Source organism: Larus michahellis, chromosome 8 (assembly GCF_964199755.1).
Source record: "Larus michahellis chromosome 8, bLarMic1.1, whole genome shotgun sequence".
Taxonomy (NCBI): Eukaryota; Metazoa; Chordata; class Aves; order Charadriiformes; family Laridae; genus Larus; species Larus michahellis.
Window position 1 is genome coordinate 51118289 of NC_133903.1, and position 25549 is coordinate 51143837.

The window sequence follows — 25549 nt, forward strand, 5'->3', positions numbered from 1 at the left end:
CGTCTATCCCAGCACTAAAAAAATGCTTTTGAGATCTAGACATACTTCTAGTACGATAACAAGGCACCTGGTGGAGCCCTGAATGCCACTCACAGAAAGGTTTGGGTGAGAAACCAAGTGAAAAGCACATTTGTGGAGATGTAATGGATCAAACCCACCTGTGACAGGTGCAGTTCTGCAAATCTAAGTTGAGCTGTGCTCCCTTATAGCAGCCCTGTGTTCATACCCATGTCAAGAAATTCCATATCAGGCATGCAGCCCTGATGCAAGGCATCATTGACATTTTCTCAAATATGCAGCGTTCTATCTATTACTCACTTCAAAGCCTTTCCTAATATGCTATAAGGTTCTGGAAATTATTCCTTGAACAGGTTAATTTGTTAAATGGTTGGAATACTTTCCATTCTTTGCTTACACAAAGAGTTCATCCTGTGGTTTTGCTTTAATGATTATTTGTATAAGGTATTAGGTTGACTAGTAATAATACACAATTTTATTAAAAAATATATTGGCTAAATCTATTTAAAATCTACTTACATTAAACTAGATTTCTGCACCAAACATGAAAACGTAATGCAATTCTGCTTCTTGTCACCATGGATGGTGATATTATGTAAAAGGGATATTATGGAGGAGGAGAAACCTTGCACTAGCACAATACAGCAGTGCATAACAGCTTCAAAAACCAGCCACATTGCTGAATCGGGATGTGAAGAGGCAGAGCTGATCTTAGAAGGAAAAGTTATTACAGGTTATAAGAAAGAACAATGTAGTTGGGGATTCAAAGCAAGGATAACAGCCACTGGCTTCGTCTCCCTGGCTGCCTCCTTTACATGGAAAGGCTCAAAATTAGCAATGTCTGCATTATCTTTAAAGCACTCTGTAATACCAGGGATTAGGAAAGAACTCAATTTAAATATGAACCACTCATTTTCTGCTCTCTTCTGTTCCGCCCCCCCAGCACCCCCGCTTGCCCAAGTCGTTCACTCCCTGTACCCTGTCCTGCCCCAGCACAGTCACAGCTCTGGGACAAAGATTACCCTTATCACATGCCTGCATGACATCCTGAACTACAAGGTCCTAATTCTTCATGACAGTTCCCTTGGGGGCTGCCTCCATAAAAATTAGTTTATTAATCACCAACAAATCTGTTAGGTTCCTAGATCCTATGTGTATGGGCACACACACACGTGTGTACATCATCAAGAAAGACTGAGAAAAACATTTCCTGATTTTGCTCTTTGCTGAGACATAGCCACGGGAGACATTTCTGTTTGTCTGGCCAGCACTAAGACAAAAGATCAAGTAATGCAAACATGCCAACTCTTCTTAGTTTTAATCCTTTTCCCAATCCTTTCTTCTAATACACAGTGTCATTTTGCACCTAAGTGAACCCTAGCAATATCATGGAGTCTTTCTTGCAGAAAATGTTAAAATAAAGTCTAAATCTTAGACTTTAGGAAGGAAGTACTGAAGATCAAAAGACAGAACTGCACTACTGACTCAAAGCCCTGAAAGTGGTTCCTAAGACTTCAGCAAGCCTGACAGGACCTCGATAGAGTACCGCTAACAGGGATGCATTCTGAATTATCTGAAGGAAAACAATTGGAAACCCGAAGTATGGAGGCACTGAGTCTTTACCTGAACAAGTCTAACACCTGGAATATCTTCTCATCCCATGAAGGCAGCAGGAAGGGGAAAAAAATAATAAATGCATGCTGCTTTCTAGGAAGTGACAGCTGGAAAATGCAATGCTGTTTACTGTCTCAAATGCTTCATTTTCACACAGAAGAATTTGCTTCTATACAAACTCTTTCCTATGCCAGGGATCTCCCAGTCTTTCAGGGACCGTCTACATTGTCACTTCCGTGAGACAGGGACCATCACTTCTGTGTCATGCATATCCACAGTGAATAACAACTAGAGCCAGCCAGTCTCCCTCCATCAGAGCGTGTGCACATATCCCAGGTTGAAAGTCTCGTTTTCTTTATCAGAGTCTATTTTCCTTCAGGCTAAATCCTTCACCATCTTTTCTCTGACTCCTGCCATATGCAAATGTCAAAGGGTCACATACGAAACAGTGAGATGGAAAAGAATGAGGACAGAAACATCTACCAACCAGAGCGGTGCTGCCTGCAGACCCTCAGTCCCAGACTAGAGGCATTTTCCTCCTTGCTGTCTTTCAGCATAAAGGAACAAGCACTGTGCAAATATACAAAGATAAAGGAGATCCTGAGATGCAAAAGGATTTTAATGACTGGCTCTCACTGGGATCCTGATTATGCTTGGCTTGCAGTGTTCATCTCGTTTGGAATGATGTTGCATCATTTCCTTGATAAAGAGAAGGAAGACTGCCGATCATCTGGATTCACTGAATCTCATAAAATACAGGTTGTTCTCTTCCAATTCAAAGCGGTGGCAGTGACAAATTTTCTAGCAGCTATTCAGAGACTTAAAAGAGCAGTTAAGCTTCCACACTCAAAATCCCTTTCCCTCAAGAGATTTTGTAGGCCCCCACACCATTTATGTATTTGGAATGGATTTCCATACTTTTGAACTGAAACAGATGGAGATAAGTGACATGCATAAAGGGCCCAGAAAACTTTCATTTAGCAATCAGACTGAATAGTTTTGAGGACTAATTCCAAAAGTCCTAAAGAAGCCATGACAAGGCCAAAGCTGTTGCTGGTTGTGCTGGGTCATGACAGAACTCACTGATGGAAGTCAGACATCCTCCATAAGACCAAACTTCCCAATATCAAAACTAAGGATTGTTTTTCCCCCTGGACTTCCCCCTTTCCTTTTTGCTCCAAACACATACATGTGGGTGCTTAGGGCTCCTTCACTGACACTTAAGCCTATGTTTTGTTTCACACTTGTTGCAGAGTAGGTATATGCACACTAGAAATCATCCCTGAATCCTCAAAGTCTCCAAAGGGAGAGACAAACACGGCCAGGCTCTAGTACTTGCATCCTTACAGAGTACCAAGGAAACCTGTAGAACCTCCAGACCCTCATGGGAATCCCAGGTGTGGAAAAGCAGCAGCACTCGCAAGCACAGGAACACAGAGGTGGCTACTTCTCACAGCTCCCCAGGATGACTTTACTCCCCATGCTGCTGGCTCTGAATAGCACCACTGAGCCTTTGAAAGAGTCTCCGCAAGTTGAACAGCAAGTCAGACTGAGAGCAGCCGTAGAGAAGTATAAAAAAAGGTCTATTTCTCAGGGAGATCAGCCTCCTGTACAGGAAGGACAGGGTGCCCAGCGTGCCAAAGACACGTTCTTTGCCAAAACACCAAAAAGAAGCAATAGAAAGCTGTAAGTCAGTCTGCCAGTTCCACAAACACAAACTGACTCCAAAGCTAACACTGGATTACAAAGAATTACTTTTCTGTTTGTGTTAAGCAAACCTCTCCAACAACACTTAAAAAAGCTCACTATTTAAGCAGCAGGCATTGAGGCCACCTAACAATTATCAGCAGAGACAACAATAGTTAAAATAAAAACCAAGTATAATTACAAACACTTTAGTACCGGTTCTACATTTCCCCCCAGAAATAGTATGTTTTCTACATAGAGAAACAAGTATCCTGGTTATGGCACGCATCAAGCAACCAGGGGAAAAAATAAAATACTCAGAGCATGGAAATCACAAAGCAAGTTAAACAAAAGCAAAGAATTTTCAACATCCTGACACAAGAGAAAATATTTAGAAATTTAATTAACACTGACCACTGTACATTAGGCTTGCTATTTCCCAAGGGGCTTGACATTTCGGATAGTGCGAGAACATTGAGAAATATCAGCTCTTGCAGCAAGAACTGCTGTTAAAAATCTAAAACCCACTCTGAAATACAAAGACTATTTGCACAGCATTAAAATAATAGCTGGAACTGTCAGTCTGGGCTGAGCGAGAGCAGAACTACTTAGAGGAAGCACGTGAACCTGCCAAGTGATGTGCTGTGGAGATTTTGGCAGAACGCTGCCTCACACCCTTGCACCCGTAGCCGAGATCAACAAAAGCAGAACTGCATCTGCTTCAGGGCAGGCACTACTAACTGAACTGTGTTTCTCCACCTGCCTTCATAGAGTCAACTCCACAATACAGTTGGCTACTTCTGACCTATAAAAACTTAACATTTCCTGCAAACCCCAAGCACAACTATTCCTTCAAGTCTTTTTCCATTAATGTCTCCTACAGAGTCACCACTACAGGGTAAACAAACCACCCCGTGAGCCACAGCGCAGCCACAGCTGGTCTATGGGCAGGCGAGGCACACAAAGCTGCTGCTTCCAGTTTTGGAGAGGACATTTCCAAAGGATTTCCTCTGGGTGGCAACTGAAACTGCCGTCATGCTGTAGGCAATATAAAACCTCCTGGCTGGTTCCTTGGGAAGGTTTTCTCTAAAGTGAATGCACTGGTTCATGTTGTATTTCACCCCAAGTGATGCACGGCCTCCTTCTCTCTGCCCTCACCTCTGATCCACGCTGAATGCAGGCACCAGCGCCTCCACACGAGTCTCTCTCCTCCTTTCACTGCGTTTTTTCACTGGAAATTTCCCACCCTTCCTTTAATGCTCGGCTGTCAGATGGTTTATTGGAGTCCCCTGATCTCACTTGTCTTCTCCTATCTGCCAACAAGTAAGGATCTCAGGTCCTAGTTTCCGTGTTTCCCCATTCCCTGAAAACCTCCCTTGAGCAGCTGCCTGCTACAGTACTTCCATTCACATCTCTGCGAAAGGCCCAGCTCCATCATAGCACTGAAGAGAAACCTGGTAGAGGCCACTCCAAACAAGAGTTTTTGTTATGAACAGCAAACCGCTGAGAGTGAAGCCAAACTCAGCAACAACAGAGACTTGCCTGAGGCACTCATGACAGTAAGTCATATTGCCTTCTGAAATAAATATGGCATCAGTCATGACAAATGGTCTCAGTGACTGGTCTCTGTATTTTCACATAAATAAAAAGGAGTTTTGATCTGCTTAAGGTCAATTTCCATCGCATCAGTTTATATTTGCGTCATTTTTATTTTCTTATTCATTTATTTCACTTGCTTTGCATTCCTAGAATCCAAGGCCTTCCCAACAAAGTCCTCAATGTCTTTTTTGCTACGAAAACAAATAATACTGCCCGATTCTGCTGATGCAAGCACAGAGCCATGGGCACATCCACCCAGGGGAATTTTTCAATGCCATACAGCTCTATAGTGTCCAGGGGGTCCAGATGCAGTTGTTACTACTGTCGATCTTTAGGATCCAGAGACCAAGAACCACCTTTATCATTCCACTCTTTTGATGAGCTTAGACGACTTCCAGGGGCCACACTATGACAAACATCTGTGTTTGCCTACAGTTATTACTGAGTTACACTGTGTGAACCAGAGATCACTGGAAAGGTTCACTGACTTCAGAGCCTGTGTAAACAGACACCAGGTGAGAATTTAATTCTTTCTTTGCCTAATAGAAAGACAAAAGCACAGAGCTTCTGCTCTTGAGCCCGTGAGACAGATTCGTGCACCTTGGCTCTCCTGATATTTCCGTTTGGCCAAATGAACTGAATTTGTGCTTAAAAACAACCAACCTGAAGCTTTGCCAGATCCAGGGCTGGTAGGAACATTTTCCGTTTCCTCGAAGACTAAGATAATGTGTGATACCTAGTTAGCATATACACTAGAAAAGGAAATTCCTGTGTGTTTTCAATTAATTATTGAGTTCAAGCAGAGAAATGCACAATCTTTCTAGTACTTCATTAGCACAGGATACCTTTCTTCTCCACAAATACAGCACCTGTATTTCAGTGGAAACCACACTTGTTAAAATAGGATCCTTATTTATTGAGCTAATTTAGGCAGATAATCATAATTTTTCATGCAGAATTCATATTCTGCAAAAGACATAGGTTCAGAAGTTTATCACAGCTAGAAAGGGGCAGCGTTTGTTTACACTGCAGCATCCCAAAGATTTCCAGATTTCTCACAGAACACTAAAATTACTGAGAACTATCACCATGCAGTCCATCCCTCTTAATCATGTGTTACTTAGGAGGGAAGGAAGAAGCAAGCATTAAACATATTCCCATTTGGATGTGCAAAAGTACTTCAAATGGCTGGTTAGAGATCAGTGGCTTCCAGCCCATCTGACTGCCAGCAAGTCTTCCTAAGTTAAGACATTCTGAAACCAAAGAAAGCTCTGCTCTCAGTTCTTCCAATATGATTCCCAAATGACTCTTTTAGGTCGAAAAAAATTGTGCCCATGGTTCCAAATGAACACTCCCCCCACCGCCCTATCTTTAAGATCAAATCAGGTGATACCTGCTACAAAGAAATCAAGCAAAATTAAATTTTTATTTCAGCTTTTATATCACTTGGACCCAAACTAAACTGCAAGGTGCATTCATCAAAGGGTTAAAACACATGCCTAGCTCTCGTCGCTGTAAGTTTAGTGCTGTAATTTTGATTGTTTTTAGAGTGCACAGTTTTTGTCATTTATAAAAAAACTTAAAAGTTATTGGTTTATAGTTTTTTTTATTACTCGCACTGCAGTACAAATATAAAAGCATTATTTTTTGCCACCTTAGCATATGAATGCCTTATGATGATCTGGTACATTACATTAAGACCAAGAGAATTAGAAGGCAATAGCACACTTGTGTCTAAAGCTAATATAGACGTCTGCACATCTATAGTGCTGTTATATTTGAGTGGTCTTCACAAGAAGAGCCAAATCTTCCTCATACACAATACAGCCCTTGTTTACATGCCTGCTCAGAGCAGCATGATTAACTTGACTGGGCTTGGTAACAGAGCAGCACTCTGTAGCCCGAAGAGTGAGATAACGATATAATTACTCTCTCAGGAGAAGGCTAAAGGCAAGCCTCAGAGCTGACCTTCTCCGACACTCACGTACAATTGTGTCTTAGCATTTAATTAGTCTAATCTGACCTGAAAACATTTGCTATCACATCAGCACCGTGAAGGAACACGTAGCACAAAGTCGCAGTGGCAGTGACTGAAAACAAACCCAACCTACTACTGTGAAACCGAATTAAAACTAAAAGATACAGTCAGTGTTTCAGTGGGTTTTTTAAAATCACTAAGCACTGTCAAATACTCATCTCTGACAAGGATCAGCAGCAACGGACAGAAAAAACTGAGCTACCTCTGGGTCCCACCAACGGTAGAAGAGCTCTTTAAAAATGCATCCAAGAAACAACTTTCTCATGCTGCAAGTCAAGTTTTATTTAAACAAACTAAAAGCCAGACAACTAAGAAACTACAGGGACCCAGGCACCACACTCATCTCGGAATCTCCGAGGCTTTGTGCTGGAGAGCAATCACTCAGCCCTGAATGCCCAGGCTGGACTCTCCATGAGAATACAAAGAGCTTTCCACTTCCCCCACAAATCCTTAATTTCTCAGTCTGAGAGAATGCTGTTGGGAGTTTAAGTGACTGGCATTTGAAGCCAAATGCAAGTTATTAAACAGAAAGAAAACAAAGGCTTCTAGTACTTGTTTTTCTGTCTTAGTTCATACTTTGCTTCCATAGCATCATGGTTTAACCCCAGCTGGCAACTAAGCACCACGCAGTTGCTCCCTCACTCCCCCCAGGTGAGATGAGGGAGAAAACAAGAAGGGCTTTCCCTCACACAGTCACTAATGTTTCAGAGGATCTGCCATAATCATAAGGAATCACGTTACTGCTTTCAAATACTTCCTTGAAGATCCCACTTGCTACACCACTTAAGAAAACCCAAATACAGGTAAAGCTTGTAACATGTCCTTTCTCGCAGTTAATATACTGACCTCAGCGCAGTACCATCTCCTTATGCTTCCCCATGTGTGGACTTCAGAAATGGTCTTTTTGTTCCAGTAACACACAGCAAATACAACACGGTCCCAACCACACTAATAATAAAACCCTAACTGACATATATGTTACTATAGTCAAGCTAGTCCTTATGTCTCTCACAATTTGCTGGCCCATCTACCTACCCATTTCTAATACTACTCCAAAAAACTGCAAGTAATATCTTTTTGACTAGCTAAAATAAATATGCTTGTCAGCCCTACTATGTTTGCATCCACTATAAGTGTAAAGAACTTCCAGAAGCAATAGATAAAGCCAGGACTGACTGAAGTCCCACATAGTGGGGTACAAAACCCAGGCAAGTTTCATTCTGCTTTTACTTTTGCATCCTCATTTTGGTAGGACAGTCCCCAGAGATGTCTATTCATATGCAATGTGAGGTCTCCTTTTCCTTCCTCGTGCCAAAAATAATGCATTACCATCTGTTCGCAACTAACAGACATGAACTGCTTTCACAAGCATCCTGTGTAAAAGCTGGAAAACCTCACGCCAACCTCTGCCCAATACAAACACACACCAAGACAAAACTGCTGAAAACAAAACAATGCCACCCCCTTCACCACACACGCCCACCCCCGCCTTGTGTCACCAGCAGAAAGATGAGAATTAATAAGAACACTGCTCCCCAAGAGCTTTGCTGAACTGAACAAGGAATAGATCTGTCTCGTTCTGTTTTATTATTTATAAGATCCCAAATCTCTCTCGTAACCAGCCAGTGCAAAGACAGTGTCAAGAAGTGAATATGAATGGAAAGCTTCGTAAACATACAGGAAATAAAGCCAAAAAACCACAACAAATTTCTTAGAAATGAGAACTCAGAACTTCAAAGTCAAGTCAACCAAAAAGCAACCTGTCAGGGCAGTAACAAAGGAACCTGGTGCCACGTGCACGGCAATTAGTCTGTCTGCAAATTCTGCTGAAGAGCAGAATTGACTATAAAAAGAATTGCATCCAGCAATGAAGGCCCTCCCTGCTAGTCAACTGAAGGAAATACATCCTTCCGAAAACAATATAAGCAAATGAGAAAGCTAAGAGACTAGAACAAAAGGGACATCCCAAAATACTTGTTACAGTCCACTTTGTGATTTTACGTGCATAATTGAGAGCTATCAGAACTGCAGAGTCACTATTACTGCATGGTCATCATTAGCTCAAAACGTTTCTCGGCTAGTTAATTGGCTCAAAGGGAAGAAAAAGAACATCAAGGACACACATAGTTGTGCTGCCAGCATCAAAATGCTGAAATCGAAGTAATGTATAATGAGAATTTCTCTTGGTATACTCAACGCTGTCACATGTGGAAATGGAAATAAAAAGAGTTCTGCCAGGAGTTCATATCACCTATTGATTTCAAGGCCTATACCAAATAATGGCAATTGTTTTGAATCAATTATTGCAGAAGCATATGCTCCAGCACAGGCCTAAAACTGTATTAGTATGACAAAAAATAGCTTTTTTTGCCCCCCCCATAGTATCTTGAAGTATGCTGGAATTCCCATACACGATGCAATAAGATTTCTGCTTCAGAGCACTGATGATCTACCCTCCCCATTAAAAAAAGATGAAACTAAAATTATTTGAAACCATCCCAGGAACAGGAGGATGCTTATAATACTTGTCAGGCTGCCAGCTGGCCTCTGCAGGTTTCCACTACAGACAGCCTGCAAGTTCAACTTAAAAGAGTTATCTGACATTCACTTGTAAAAAAGGATGGAAAGAGATACAGGTATCAATGCTATTCACGCGTCTTATCGCTCAGACAGTGGCTGATGAAGCAGGCACGCTAGTCTGTTTTCAGTGCTTCAGTTGGTGTTCCTATTCCAGGATAAACTTTCAAATACACCCTCAAAATGGAAGAGAAAGAGCATCACCTCTTCAGCATTCAGTGGTACCTCTGGGCCACACGGAAGACAGGTTGGCAGAAGAGGCAGACAACTGCTCTTGAAGAGTAATTGCAATTTACTACATTGCTGTGTATGTATAATGAACACGTATAATGTTACCTCAGTGTTCAAAACAACTCTTATTCAGGGGTCTGCCTTACTTTGGCTGCTGGGATTTGAAGGTTTTCCTTACTGTTTTCTATCCTAGAGAATCACTAGCAAACACCAAACAGTTCATGGACAAGAGATGCATGACAGCACTTGCTCTGTTTTTAAACCACCTTATGGAGAACTTTAATAAGATCAGCTAACCCACAGGGAAGAGCAACTGCGTGTTTCTCAGCTGCCATTACACCTAAATTGAATGAGGCTTTTTTCCAGATTAAATTGATAAATTCATATCCCTGACAATGCAAGTCAAATCACTCCTGTTTACTTCAGCCCTCTCAAGGTTTTACCTTAATATATTCACACCTCCATCACTGTTTTAACTTAGCAAGCATGACTTCGATTAGGAAGCTCATATCTTTTGGGGAAGGCAGTGGACGGGAGATTTCCACTTAATCCTGCATATAGTGAGGCAGAAATTAGTTCTTTTGCTCCATTAAAATGAGACCTCAAAATACTAAACTTGTATTTCTTCTCTTAATTATTCCTGCTGTTGCAAAACTACCAGCACATATGTCACTGGAATAGAAAGATCAGTCTCGTAGGTAATAAGTTTTATTGAGTTCTTGGAACCATATCATCCGTCCACCAGACTTTTTAATTTGCCACATGAATGGTTCAGTGTAACACCAGCTCTTGGAGTATTTGGGTAGGATAGAGTTCATGCTGAGTGCTTTCCTGAGCCAAACAAAAGTATTCTCCAACATGTACACAGATTAGAGAACACTTCCCCCCCAGGAGTATTTAGATCATTTTTTATCACTTTAGGAGCAGATGGCTAACTTATATATGACTGTTTTCATGCAAACTTTACCTGCATCTTGTTTGACCACACTAAAAACCAAAGGAAAATCCCCAGGGTTGACATTCCATAGCAGGGGGGCTGGGGACAGGGACAGGACTAAAAAGTCTTCCGTATTGGTAACTGAGACCAATTACTGGGGAGTTCACATCACAGCCTTGTAAAAACCACACTCCACTTGAATGGAGAGTACTCAGGGCTGAGGGCCAAATTTTGTACTTAGTGAACTCAAAACAAAAAGGTAACCTACCAAGGAGTTAAACTTAGTCAAAATGAAAACAGAATGAATCCCAGAACCCCACAGAGTCTGACAGACACGAGCCCTTGCAAAAGCCTTCAGCATTTTCTTTTTTTACCTGCTTGTATGAATCAATACTGCATAATCAGGACAAATTCCTGCTTAGCACTCCATGTGTCTCTCAGGGCCAGAAGAGGTCCTGGGGTTAGACAGTACAGCAGGCAATGGTACAAGAGGACAATAATTAGTGGCAGTTCTGACAAGCTGTGATACCTCTGGAAGTGATAAATCCTGGGACTTGCATATGTATCGCATTATTAAGAAAAGCCAAGCATCCTCAGACTTGAGCAGCATTTGAAATCCTTGTCTGGTTTAAATGGCCATGGCTAAGCATCACTTTCTTATCACCACATTCCTCACAAAATTTTACCCTAAATTGGGTAAAAAAAGTACAGAGTCGACCTGTGCTTCCCATCATCAGTGAAGTGACTGCACTCGAAATACCCAAAGTATTCAAATAGTACCTGGTATTCAAAACCCAGGCAGGAGCATCTTTCTTTGCACAAGTAGATTCCTGATCCCTCCTCCCCCCATCCCCATCATCTTCAGTTCCATCAAAGGTTCTCACTCTTTTGCTGTCTTAACATGTTTGAAAAGTTTAAATGAATCTAGCATCAATATCTCAGTACAAAACTCGGGGGGGGGGGGGGGGGGGGGGGGGGGGGCGGGGTGGAGGATGGGAACCACTTGACTAGACATTTGTAATCTTAACTCCATCAATATAAGCCACATTTAACTCAAATTAAAGACATAAACATTAAATTCTATAAAAATTGACTAGAGGGATTTAACTGAAATTGATGCAACTTCTGCCTACGTATAAGCCTAGGGTAAGTAGAATACCTGTGTACCAAGTGAAATATTTATCTGGAAAGAGGGATACATTTAGTAGTATTAATCCTAAACAGATGACAGAATTGTAATTGGTTTTGTGGAGGAAAGAAAAAGGCAATTAATTTCAACTTTCATTGAACAAGATCCATCAGGGTAAAATATTGACAAAGCTGATGATTCTGTTCCCCTACGCAGAATGCCAACTGGCATCCAGTTTCAAAATGCCAGTTTAAAAACCAAACCAAAATAAGAATAAAGAAATCAACCATTTGAAAGACTACATTGCACATAATTGGATCACAAGCAAATTACTTCTCTCTACAGGAATATAAGAGAAGAAAACTCTACTGTTGTTAAGGGAAGCAACTACCTACTTTTTCAAAACGCAGGTACATAAGCATGTAAATATTTACATGTGTATGTACCTCCCCTTCATGGCCAAGGCCTATGTGACCTCAGGGACAGAGTACAAAAGTCAGAAATGTGGACAATTCACTAATCCTGTGTCCAAAAGATACGACAGCACAATCACGCTATTGGTGGTGCAATACTTTTTTGGTATTCTGCATTATTCTACGATAACAGAACTCTGTGTTATTAACAATTTGAAGGGTATCACCCCTCACTACCCTTCCAGCTAACAGGTGAAGGAAACCCATAAAGGGAGGACAGGATTGTCTTTAAACAACCCCACAGAGTTGCAGCTACCACAGACAGACCTGCCACTGCAAAGCCTTGGAAAACAAGCCAGCCAAGTCCTCGTTTGCTGTCTAGAGACGTCCTACCGCGGAGCTGGAGCCAGCCACTGTGTCTACAGATCCTCTGGGCTCTGCCCTGCCACATCTTGCCAAAGGTGCAACATTAACAGTGTCGTAAACTGCTGCCTTCATGCGGGTAGGGACAATCCAGGTCTCCATCTTTTGTCCACACAAGGTTTTTAAACATCCCCTGGATGGAGCAATGGTAGAAGCAGCAGCAGCTGAACTACGCCAACCACCTGATTGCTGCCACCATTGCAAGTCTACACAGCAAGTCCCTCTTACATCCACTTTCCACTCCCAATACCACCCACAAAAACCCAGGCGTGTAAGAAGAACAATCTGCCTGAATAAATTCAGTGCTGAGGTTTCTCTGCTCGGCAGGAACCAGGTACGACCAAGGAGCACACGACGGGTCCCCTCCCAACAGACAAAGACCGACATACATCACTGTTGGCGTTGGACATACTGGCCTCCAGCACAACTCAGACTTCTCTATTAGCAAGATCAGCATCTCATGAGAGCGGCCCTCACATAAGCCGAATGTATCTCACAATTCTTGCTTGCAGGTTCCCCTTGAAGCAAGTATATTATATGCTTTAGAAAACACACAGTAGTTTAGAAACTACTGTTCTAAAAGAGTATTAAGTTTATAAAAATCACACATTCAAAGCAAGCTGTCAAGCAAGAGTTCCTGAACAACCTTAATTGAGCTCCCTTGTGAATTTACAGTATAATATAGAATTATATATTCCTGGGCTATTTTCTTTCCCTACCAGCTGTGCCTCATTTGCAGAGCAGGGAATTACTGAATATTTCTCTTCACCATTTTAATTCTATACCTGCTTATTTGATCTTCAGCAAACATTATCCAGTCTCTCCACCGAATGCTAAGCTGGCAACTCCCTCGTGACATTATATAGTGCTCTCCCAACAGTCTCTAACTCATTTTAACCAAAAATGTGTATGTCGTAAATAAATAATAAAACGCTTGAAAAACACATCAACTGCACACAGAAAAGGTCAGACTAAAAGGTCACAGTTTGGCAAATGTTAAAACCCAGGGAAGCTTGTCATATAAATCGGAAGTATCAGACAAGTCCTTGCTATAAAACTACTATGTGTAATTTTGAACAATGATGACCTGTGAGACTTGAGCTACTAATGATTCAAGACAGAGACAATTTCAACTTTTGCCCCGGATGCCTCCTGGTCACCTCTTGCCTGGCAGAGACTGGAGATGCTAAGGGACTCTCACTCTATCCTCAACCCCAAGAATGTCACACAACAGCTGAATCCCAAAATGCACCAAAACCCCATGTTGTTTCTAGGCAATACAGCGTCAGCAGTTCCCACAATCACTTGGGATTCGTTCTTCTCTTACTGCCTGGATTGCAAATAAATGTCTTTGTGCTCTCTATTTTTTTTCCTGAAGTCAGCAGTATGGTAATCCTTGGAGACTTACCAGGCTGCTCTTCAGGGAAGTAGTTAAAAAGCTAGTGTTTGGCAAACAATATTCTTACTATAGCTCTTAAAAAAAAAAAAAAATTAAAAAAAAATCAGCAAGCAAATTTCTGTAATAAGTTTTGAAGCAAACCTATACTGCTCGGAAAACATAATCACATTACTGTTTAGAAATTTACAAGTATTTTTCATGCATTCCGCTTTAAGATGAACTGTAAAAGACAGACAATTTATTACTGCATCCTTTTTCTCCCTCTTCTTGTTTTTATGAACTGCAAAGGAAGTTCTCACACACAAAAACACACATTTTTTTTTTCTGCCTTTCTTTTTAAAATTAAACATTCAGGTCTGATCTCCCTTTGAACATGTCAGAACTAGGAGGCTTATGTTATCACGGGTAGCAAACAAAATCTGATTAACTGAAATGGAGGGGATTTCTTTTTGATAGTATTTAAACCTATTAGATGGCAACAAGAAACTTCTGTTTCATTAAAAAAAAACACTTGAGAGAAAGTGCTTGTTGCTAAGTATTCAGCAAGGTTGCTCCATCAGTAATGCACTGAAAGTTCTTAATCCATAACCTACGGATCACACAAGGAAACCCTCCCACAACAAAAAGATGAACCAGCAACAGCCCCACTAGTTCAGGTGACGTGGTAGGGGGGAAGCCGCGTGAAGTCAGACAATGAAAATAAAACATATGAAATATTCAAAAGGTTGGTGTGAGATTGCCGCCGCCGCCCCCCCCCCCCCAGTCACAAGTAGAACTAAACTAATTTCTATTCTCTAATGTGCTTTCCTTTAGAAAACGTATTCCAACTTTATCTGTTTTCAACAGAAGTGCTAATAGGCTGTGTACAGAGTGGAAGCGCCCATGTAATTTAGATACAATTTAGCAGTTAAATTATCTTTGTGGTAAAGGTCCGTTACTAAATCACTTCACTGGAAAATTAATAATAATGAAATAGTTATTAGCATCGCTTGGACATACACGCCATCCTCAGCATGGTTTTGACAATAAAGTGGTCCTTAGCCCTGTGCCAGCTAACTCAGTAAACATATATTAACTTGTTTCAGAACACACAGGATGCTTTGCTTGAAAACTACTTAGAAACCAAAGATGGACTGAAATCCAAGGCTAGATCATTTTATCTGATGCTCATTCCGTAGTCAATAAAAATGCGGACTGAGGGGTTTTTTTAAAAAACCCAACCTACACAGATGAGATGAAAACCAAAAAGCAAAGCTGATAGCAATAAATACAGAGCAGAAACTCTTGAAAGCATCATTCGAACAAGATATAAGGAGAAATTATCCAGGCAGCAAAATTAAAGACAAAAGACATTTTAAAATATGCTAGAAGTGACAGTAATAATGCAGAAAGTGCTCAAAAATAGCTTCCATTCCACAGCAGAAGATAACAAAATACTTCAATTTTAACAACTAACACAAGGCTGTTAAACAGCAGTTATTAAGTTTAGACTTTTTAAGGCAAATAACCTGCACTCAAAAATCTAAGAGAGCTGGCTGAGGGGAGGCAATAAAAAAAATACTGTTTATTTCCAGTAACTGTTACAATACTTGTGTCATTCCAGGAGACTCAAAGAAAGCTAACGTTATGTCAGAATTTAAATACAGCAAATGAGCGCTTATCAACCTGTCAACCTAATACCGATTCTAGCTAATCTAAGGAAATGAATTACATTCCTCTTTAATTTTAAGACAATCAACATAAGTTCATAAACACGAGATCCTGTCAAATTAACCAGTTGTTTTCCTTAGCAGGAGGGAGCCTTACAGAAATAACAGGTTTTGCAGTTTTTCAAAGCAGATGTGAAGAGCGATTTGATCACTGACTGGGAGCACCTACCTGGCAAACAAAAATAGGGTATTAGCAGGTTCATTTAGCCTAGCAGGCAAGTCTACCGTGCTCCAGTGACTTTAGGTTGAAGGTAAGTTCAGACTAGAAGTGTAACATCATTTCTAGGAGCTAATAAATCTAAAACAGCATTGCAGAGTCCACTGCTGGTTCTGCAGCAATAAGCTGTTAAATGAAATTTGGATTTTTGAAGGGATGAGAGGAAGAATAAAAAGGAGAATTACCTGTCCATGACGCAAAGAGCAAATCCCAGACAATCACACGATTGCTCTGCTCCCACCTGTGCCCAAACCCATTTCAAAACATAAGAATAAGTGTTCGCAAAGGATTTATACTTCCACATGTGCTTCCTCTGTAGGCTGCTCACGCCTTGACTCAGGGCAAGAACAGGCCCCCACAGACGGAAGGACACGCGCTTCAGTGAGAAACAGATGCTGAAGCACCACTAGTGCTGCCACACTACCAGTATTAACCTTCTAGAACAACTATTAAAGCAATAAAATTAAAATGAACAGTTATCTAGCTACTGCAAATTGATATTATGAAAATGAGTCCTGAAGTTGTAACAAAATTTCACGTGCTTCATAAACCATTAAATACTGAGACATAATGAGGTAGCTATCAAAGTAGTCAGGAAACGATCATTGGAAGACAAACTAACCAACTGGTTAGCCCAGGCCCCGACTGCACAAAGCAGTGACCAGCTAACCTCATCAAGCAAAAAATCGCTATCACATCAAAATGTCCAGGATCTGGAAAATAAATAGGTGAAAATGCATCTCCATGATCTGGAAAATAAATAAGTGAAAACCCATCTCCATGGGCGTCACATGCAAGAGTCGTTACCTGCAGCACTTTCCATCAAACACGATCAAGCAGAGCCGCACTGATACACCCGACCATGTTTAGGAAGGCAGAAGTGATAGAGCCGGAGTGATGCTAGGCTGGGCAGGAGACAGAAAGCCCCCGCAGCAGACCATAAACCATGAAACCAACTGAGCAGATCAGGCTTAAAAAGCATTGCATCCTGAGCGAAATGAAATCTCTTAAGATACTTGCAGGCCAATGCAAAGGGAGCAAGACAGCAAGAGTGACACACTGGGGGAGAGGGGGCTGAGACCGTTTTAGGACAACAAATAGAAGATGCTGTTAATAGAAAGAAAATATTTAATTGTTAACATCTGACAGTAATTCAAGAGATGACGCAACTAGCTTAAGGATAATCTGGAAAGTGTAACTAAACACACAAGTTTTGAAAGGACTGGCCCATTTTTGCTTTCACTGAAGTCACCAGAATATTTATTATTGATTTCAGCAGGGAAATATTCCCAGTCATTACCGGTGAGTGTTACGCATCTGCCTACTTATAGAGCAGACAGCGGGCATGGCTTTGGGCTGGACACAGGCAGAAGGTATCATCTCTGTACCACCTTCTCAGCTGCTCCACTGCTCCTCCTTCAGCTTCAAACTACCTGAATCCCTCCAGAATATTTGCCTACGCACCAGGTATGCTACAAAATGTCCTCAGACACCAACCCTAGCAGAATTCAGGATTTTTTTTATTTTATTTATTTTTTTTTTATATAACCAGTCCACACAGCTCCAGAACAAACACCAGACAGCCTTTGTAAATTACTAACCAGGTAATATTGAAGAATTTCTGGGAAAAGATGAAATAAAATTACCTATAGGTATCAATAGTCCCCAGATAAAAAGAAATACAGCCAAAGGCATGTTTGAAGCTTTGCTAGCTTTCGGTTACATTTTGCCTCATCTTTGAATGTGTTTGGAACATTAAGGAGGTTTTTCTGTAACATATATAAAAACTTGCGAACACAAGTGGGTATCTTACAGTATAGAGTTATTTTTACTTGAACTTGTTTGAAATGGCCTACATAACTTATGGCTAATATATTAACCATTGTAGCTTTCCCAAAGGCATGTTGATAAAACCTCGATGTGCATCACGTGCAGAGTATGTATTGTGGACTGGACTTTCTGTCATTTACAACTTTTGCAAAAAAAATATTTTCAACAGAAGTGTCCTACATACGGTCTATAGCACAGCCCACACAGTTTATTCGCCCACCTTGAAGTACCTTGAAGTCAGACAGCACAAATTTAAGCTATTATCAGTCTGCAAAGTCAGAGGAAATGTGTTTCTCCCAATTTAAAATATTTTTAATTTTAACATTTAACATTCAATTTTAACAACTGTTTTTGTGTTTTTATAACTATTTATGAACCAACAAAGGAGGAAAATCAAATTTTCTTGCTTCTACTCCTCTCCTTGCAATTTTGAGGAGCTGATTCAGAAGATGTTACAATATACACAATTAGGGTCACAAATATTTGCATAATCTAAAGGGCAGAGTTCAGTGTGCAATAGTCACTCACGTTCCATTATTCATAAATGCTCTGATAGCATTTCCACAAACACCCAGTAGTTAATGAATCCTGAAAGCTTTTAGTTCAAACAATTATTCCTCATGAAAATGTGTACCAAAGCATATTATTTGTTACCCTATTTACTTCTCCCCATTTAAATTTCCATTGCTGAGCAGGAAGCAGAAACAAAGCCTTCGCTGTTGGGTGACAGACACAGTAGAACAAAATATGAAGGCGAAGGTGCTGATGAGCATACACTAAATAAAAATAAGTCCTTCAAAGTACATCACTGTGAACACCACACATTTGTATAAAATAAGGGTCAGCTTATGAATTATTTACAAACCAAGAGGGTGATAAGAATTGATGAATATTATTTGCTATTTTCAGTTCAAAACAGCTGCAATTAACTCTGCCTTTGCTATTACCTGAACAGTTAATCTACAAAGTACTGTCACTAGGGAATGACACAGTGATGCCCAGTTCCAACAGATAACTACAGGAATTGCATTACAAAAGCCACTTTCAACAGTGTCTCTAACCCCGTCTCCTACCGGATAGTACTATTTTCTGGGAACGCTGTAGCTCAGGGCTGGCAGCAGCCATGTAACCTTACAGCCCTCCATGCTGCACCAGCCAGCAGTAAAGAAAGATGTTCAGGAACGCTGAAGGCAGATGCTCTGCATCCTCCCAACTGCTCGCAAGGGGAGCAAGCCGTGGCTTGATAAGAAACGTGTTTTACACACAGAACTTGGACTGAAAGAAGAGTGGAGAGGGGCAAGTCAATCCGACTAGTTTCAAAGTCCAACCTGCCTGATAAAGCAGTTTCTGCCACACCAAATAACGGTCCGCGCTCCCCCAGCAGATAGGCCAACCGTCATGCATAACAAGGGAGAAAAATCTGGTTGTCATGCCTGCAGTCCTCTCCTCGCCACGGGTGAAAGGTGCATCAGGAGATGTTACAATCTGTTTCCATCTGAATTACTTGAACTGATAAGCATTTTCAAGTGCCAGAGTTTCGCCTCCCAGGGAGGCTGGATCTGGGAGATGCCCCATTATATCTGCACGCTCTCTCACACACATACATCCTCCCTCTATGGAGGAAACATTTGTTGTAAACATATGGAGAGGCCCTGCTGGAGGCCAGCATTTAATGCTCTAGTTAATAACATTTTCAAGGGGGGGGGGGGGGGAGAAGGGAGGGGGAACAGAGAAAATACTAAATTCAGTAGGATGTGAACACAAATGGCAAGTACAACGTCTCTAAGGTGTAACAGGATTTGCCAAGGTTGGAACAAGCAAGCTTAAAGACATCCTAGGGATCTAATAAATAAGGGACATGGCCCCCATATAATACATGAAATAATTGGCTGCTTACATATACACACATACGCGTGCGCACAGTGGAAAGGGGGATTCAGCCTATTTGTGGTCATTCTGAGGCACGCTGACAACAATTTGCATTGGGCTGGGGTTTCTTAACATTCTCAAATACAACAGAACAGTTGTTTTTAAATGTCAGACAACATTTAGCTGACTTGTCTTGCATGGTCCTCCTCTTCTGTACAGGGAGTAGCAGCCGTCTGGCTGATGCTCTGGGTTGTTTTCCTCCTGGCTGGATTTCTCGATTTAGCTGCCAGCATTTTTGTTCTTTGATGACTGGGTTTTTAAGCTGGTACCCACTGCTAATGATAATGGCTAGTCAGGTCTATTACAGAGCAGTGTTAATACCGACGGCCCACATCCCAGAATGGGGAAAAAACCAAGAGGGTTGGATCATAGAGAGGCGGAATGTGTGGGTATGGATTTCGCTCCAGGATCAGCTGTGCCTTCCTTGACTAATTAATCTGCGAGATCTGAACAGTCGGTAGAATGGAAAAAATGGGTCAAGTTGGCAGCATGGGACTTAAATAAATAAAAATGAGGCATTAGCTTAGACTGTGTGTGCACTTTGTCCGGGTCTGAAAACAACACAATATAAAATATAGTCTTAGAAAATGAGATGAACTGATGACAAATTAGATGAGGGTGCACTCTGCGAGGCAACTTGTTCTGCACACAGGAAGGACAGCATCAGCACCTTTACAAAAGGCCAGACCATGACACCATTAGAATGCCAAGATGTATATGTACTTAATGGATGGAAATTAAACAGGCTTCTCACAGAGAAGGTTAACACCTAAAAGATAAAGGCAGATCTACTCCATAAAGCTACAACTTTACTTTAAATTAAAATTTATATGATATGTGTGTTTCTTTTCCAAAGTCTGGAGAGCTCAAACAGGCAATCTCAAAGAAGGAAGCCCAGTATCCCATCCTGTGCATTACTACCTGTCCTGCCAATTTAGTTTGTGATTTGTGGAAGCAGAGCTGAAGGACTGACCACCACAGTAAACCCTGTCACTCCTTACTGCAAAATGAGCTGGTGTCTGACTGGGGTAACACTGACTGCTCATCACTGGGGCATGGATCAGTGCTCAGGGACAAGAACTTTGCTTTCAGACGTGGAAAGCAAATTAATTTCCTGCACTTCTTGAAGCTCAGTTTTCAATACATTTGGTGTAGAAAATGTTCAAGAGATGAATGAAGATTTTTTTGTGACTGGAACATGATTCCTCTGTGCAGATTCTCTGTCTTATACAATTACATAAGACCCTTTTCTCCACCCTGCCACGTCCCCCCAAAAACCAAGAAATTCAAAAGATAGAGGCAGGAGACCTACTTCCTTACAGCTTTGAGACCTCCATCCCTCATTGAAATGCCACTACAATCAGTCCACAAATAAAAGAAGCTGGACACCGATATGCCAAGAATGAGTGTATTCAAGTCTTATTTCTACAGGAAAAAAAGGTTAGGCAACTGAACATCCCTCATGACAAACTGGACCTGAATCTACCCAGATTCACAGCAGACAGCCCATTTCTCCCAAGAAGGGAACCTGCAGCGTATATCGAGACAGTCAGAGGACGCCAGCTATGTTCACGTCTAGGCACTAAGTTCTTCTACCTCTCTCACATACAGCACTGATTTAATCTAAGAAGGTTTACAGAAAATAACTTGTTCTCGCCTTTCTTCACAGAGTGCCTCTTTCCCACTTGTCTCTGCCCACTCCCGTCCCACCCTTAGAGCACGAGCAGACGTATGTCGATCTGTTACCAGCTATCATTTGGGAGAAATCTTGCCTTGTACGAAGCACCAAAGAGTAAGAGCTGGGGACTCAAGAATGTTTTAAAAGGATCACTGAGCAGGACAAGGTTGCAAAACAAATTCTGGCTCCCAGTCATGCACGCAGACAACTGAGCCACCTGCCAACATTTAAAGCAAATGAGTAGAACAAATTTCTTTGTGAATTTACTGACCAACTTCCCTCCTCCTCCACAAAGAGAACGCTGTGCTCCACCCCTGCCTCATTTGGGCAGCTCACTCCCATCCTCTGCCCAGGGTTTTATTTTGCTCTTGTAATTGTTGTTTGCCACAGAAGTTGCTTACAGCTACAGAGACAAACGGCAGGCAAAAGCAGCTAAGAACCACTGAATTTGTCTAAAAGCATTACATGGTATATATTTCATCCTGTAACTTAACTAGGCAGCCACAATAACAGCCCCAGACTTCTCCCCTTGTCCAGAAGCAATTCAGGCCCTGGGGAACGATCACGAGTAGTGGCTAATGTGGGTGATGCCATCTCTAACGCAACAAGGTCAAAATATATAATTAGCATTCTTCTCTCAGGGTTTATTTCTTTTGCTGTAGTTTTCGGTCAGCTTGCTTTCCTGGGCTGGGGGCCGTTCTCACTTGCTGCAGGGTAAATCAAGAACGAGCTCCAGTAGAGACAATAGTGATAGCCCAGCGAAAGAGAAATCCAGCTCTCCGTTTCTAAGGGTACTTTGCATTCACTATTGCGATCTCAAATGTTACAATGAAAACTCATCCATCCAAACGGCTGGTCTTCCATTCACGTTGGATATTATCAGGCCAAAATTTACAGCAAGAAAAAAATCTGACCCACACAACCTTGACCCACATTAAAGCAAAAGCTAAGAGCAGAGCATGTGAACTGGGTGAAGGGGACCTCATGAGAGCCGTCAGCATATCAGGAACACAGCAGTGAACTTTCACTTACCAGGAACACAGCAATAAACTTTCACTGGGAACTTTGCACTTTTAGTGGAGTCTTAAAGACATTAAAGGGGTAACGAGTTGCCATGACAATGAAAGAGAAAGATCTATCTATGTAGGCAGGGCTTTACCAGCTTGGGTGGAGGGTACTTGCCGCTGGTTCTATGGGACAATGACTGTATTCACCTCCCTGGCTTAAAAACACTGCCCTCCTTTCTGCAGACAGCATTGGTAATAGCTAGTCATTTATATTTCATGGGCATCACCAAAGGACAGACTCCAAATGGAGAGTGCTGAGGGGGCAACCAAAACTTTATGGCATGGCCTAGATCTGTTCTTTTAATGGAGGCCTGCTATTATCTTTAGTAGGCTCACATCCTCCTCTCCCAGGGTGTATGTTGCAGCACTGCCCTTCCGTCTCACTCACCCGCAGATCTGTGGAGTCCCTTTCAGTGGAATCCGTGGGAAATTCACATCTGACAGGTGCATTTTGCTGTCACCTCCTTGGCAGGAAGGGGGCAGCTGGAAGGAGGAAGGGGTCACAGAAGCCTGTAATGCATTAACACAAATCTTCCACATCATCGCCCGAAGCAAAGAGCACATCTTTAATTCTGTCTCAGAGTAACCACCACAACCCGTGATGTACCCTTGATTCACATATGTCTCCCTCTGTTTCCCTCCCTGGCAGTTTTCTGCTCTTTTCCTCTACCTGAGACTCACAGCACGCTCGAAATCTGTCAGGCGGTTTCCATTTGTATCCAGGAATCTCAGTATTAATAATACATTTTTACCCTATTATTTCTACTTTCAGCGAAACTTCATATCAAGCTGGCAATTTCTGCCTTATAAACACTCCCATGACACGATTTCATGAAGTCTGGATGGCACCTAAAGCAGCAACAGGATCTGCAGTTCAGCCACACGAGTCCCTTCTTTGAGGAGGGACGCTCACATCCTTCACTGTGGTACGTGGGGTTTGTTGTCATCAAGTCACTTAAAGTAGTATGAAAGGTGCACATTTCAGAGCCCAGCTACTGGGGAAAGGCAAGTCCTGCTGTCCTCAGCTCTGAGAGGAAGGAAAGGAAAGCGGAAATCACCTGCTTTATTCTCCATATAACAAAAAAGGCAATAAAACAGGGTAATACTGTCTCAAGAGCCAAGCAATAATTTTTCAGTCTAAAGCCAAGGGATCATAAAGAGTGAGCCTCAAAGTCCGGAAGGCTGGTTGTGGTTAAATTCGATGTTCAAAAGATTACCATTCCTTTTTAAGTTTGGGGTTTTTTCCTGCTCTTTCACAAAGCCCCTCAATCTCCACAACACACCCCTCTTCCTTCCTGCATATCGCAGTGATCCAGTTTCACCCCACATCCCCATCTTTCTTACTGCTCCACCCCAGCTCTCTTAGCCCTCTACAATCCTGCTTGACGGAGACACGCAAAAATCTTAACCCCTCCTTTCCTCCTCACCTTCCAGAGCGATACCTTTAATAATATTAAGCTTGGGTTATGCAACCTGTATTCACTCTGTTCCTGGCAACATTTCCTGGGCTGTTCCTGCACTGACAGAGTTGCTCACTTCCACCTGCCTTCTCCTCTCCTCGAGTTCACCGAAGTCCTTCCCGTACCACACACTCCCAGGAGTTCAAACACACACCAGCCCTACACACATGTGATCCATGACTCACAATTCAAGTCAGCACTTAAGCTGCTTTCCCAAACCCAAATCCAAATCATCTGACTAAGCATGCCACAGAGTACAAACACAATCCACCTTAAAAATCGAGTTCTGTGACCCAGCATCATTTGCTGAAGGAAATTTCTCCCTTGCTACTTCAGAACACAGCAGAATTTCTAGACAATTTAAGTGCTGCAAAAACGCCACTGTAGTCTGAGCCCATCCTACTGCTTCAGCTCTGCTGCTGTAGAAATGCTTCTCTTAGCAAGATTTATTACTTCTAGTATCCTATGTGAAAATTAAATATATCGTGTAAAAAATAGTAATAATAGTAATAGCAGATAAGATATACAAATTAACCTATTACTGACATTAGAAATAAAAAAGACAAAGCCAATTGTTGCTGGCAGCCAGATTTGACATTTAAGCATGCATCATGCGCAGCTCGAGTCGTTCTTTTAATATGAGCACAGATGAGAAATCCTTGTCGTGTGACAGGCGTGTTCAGCAGCTCCTGGGGCAGATGCAACTACGAAGTGGATTTTGGTGCGGTGCAGTCCCATAGTACGGCAACAACAGGGGATGCACAGAAACACATGCTAAAGCAATGGGAATTCCTGAACAATTGGAATATGGATAACTGTGGGGATACCAGCAGAGCTAAAAAGCTGTATTCTGGAATCGTTATTTCATCAGTAAACACAGGGGGCCTAATTTTGTTCTCAACTACAGTGATATAAAAAGTTACAGTGGAATTGGAGTAATCACACTGCAAGAAAAAAGTGTTAATAACAGAATCAGGTTTGTACTACCTGTGAATCAATGGCCAACAATATCTGCTGTGCTGCTCTGTCTTATTTTGTTTCAAGATTTGTGGCAGTCCCTACGCTTACAATGGGAGGTCCAGCAAACAACTGCTTCTGTTGGTAGTAAATGATACCCTCTAGCAGGTGCTGCAGAAAATCTTATGAATAGCTGTCTCTGTGCTTCTCAAAAAGAAAAGAGATATTGCACTTAAAAAAAAAAAAAGAAAAGCCAAATAACACAATAGCCTTGCTTAGACATATCCTTCGTGAACAATTACCAGTCAAAATTATGTGAAGGTGATGTTTAATGTGTTCTCTACTTGAGGTTTGAAATAACATCATCCATTATTAAAAAAAAAAAAAAAAGGCAAAGACATCTACTGAATTGCTAAAGTTTCTTTACAACTTGGACCCACTCACAAGATTTTGGACTCAGAGCTCATCTCATTACCAGGCAGAAGCACGAGCTGCTTGCTTGTTCCCAACATGTGCTACCACAAGCTAGAGGTACGTTTCCTTTTACAGTGTAGTTTTGAAAGTAAATTTCACCAAAAATTTCTATTTTTTTCCCCCCTAAATCATGCGTCATACTTTATATATTCTAGCAAAGTACA

At 41.6% G+C, this 25549-nt stretch overlaps 1 protein-coding gene across 4 annotated transcripts in view; it reads right to left on the reverse strand.

The window, feature by feature from the left end:
- LRP8 (LDL receptor related protein 8) overlaps positions 1-25549 on the reverse strand; it is a 190327-nt gene that overhangs the window by 107032 nt on the left and 57746 nt on the right. The gene's annotated exons all lie outside the window — the stretch shown is intronic.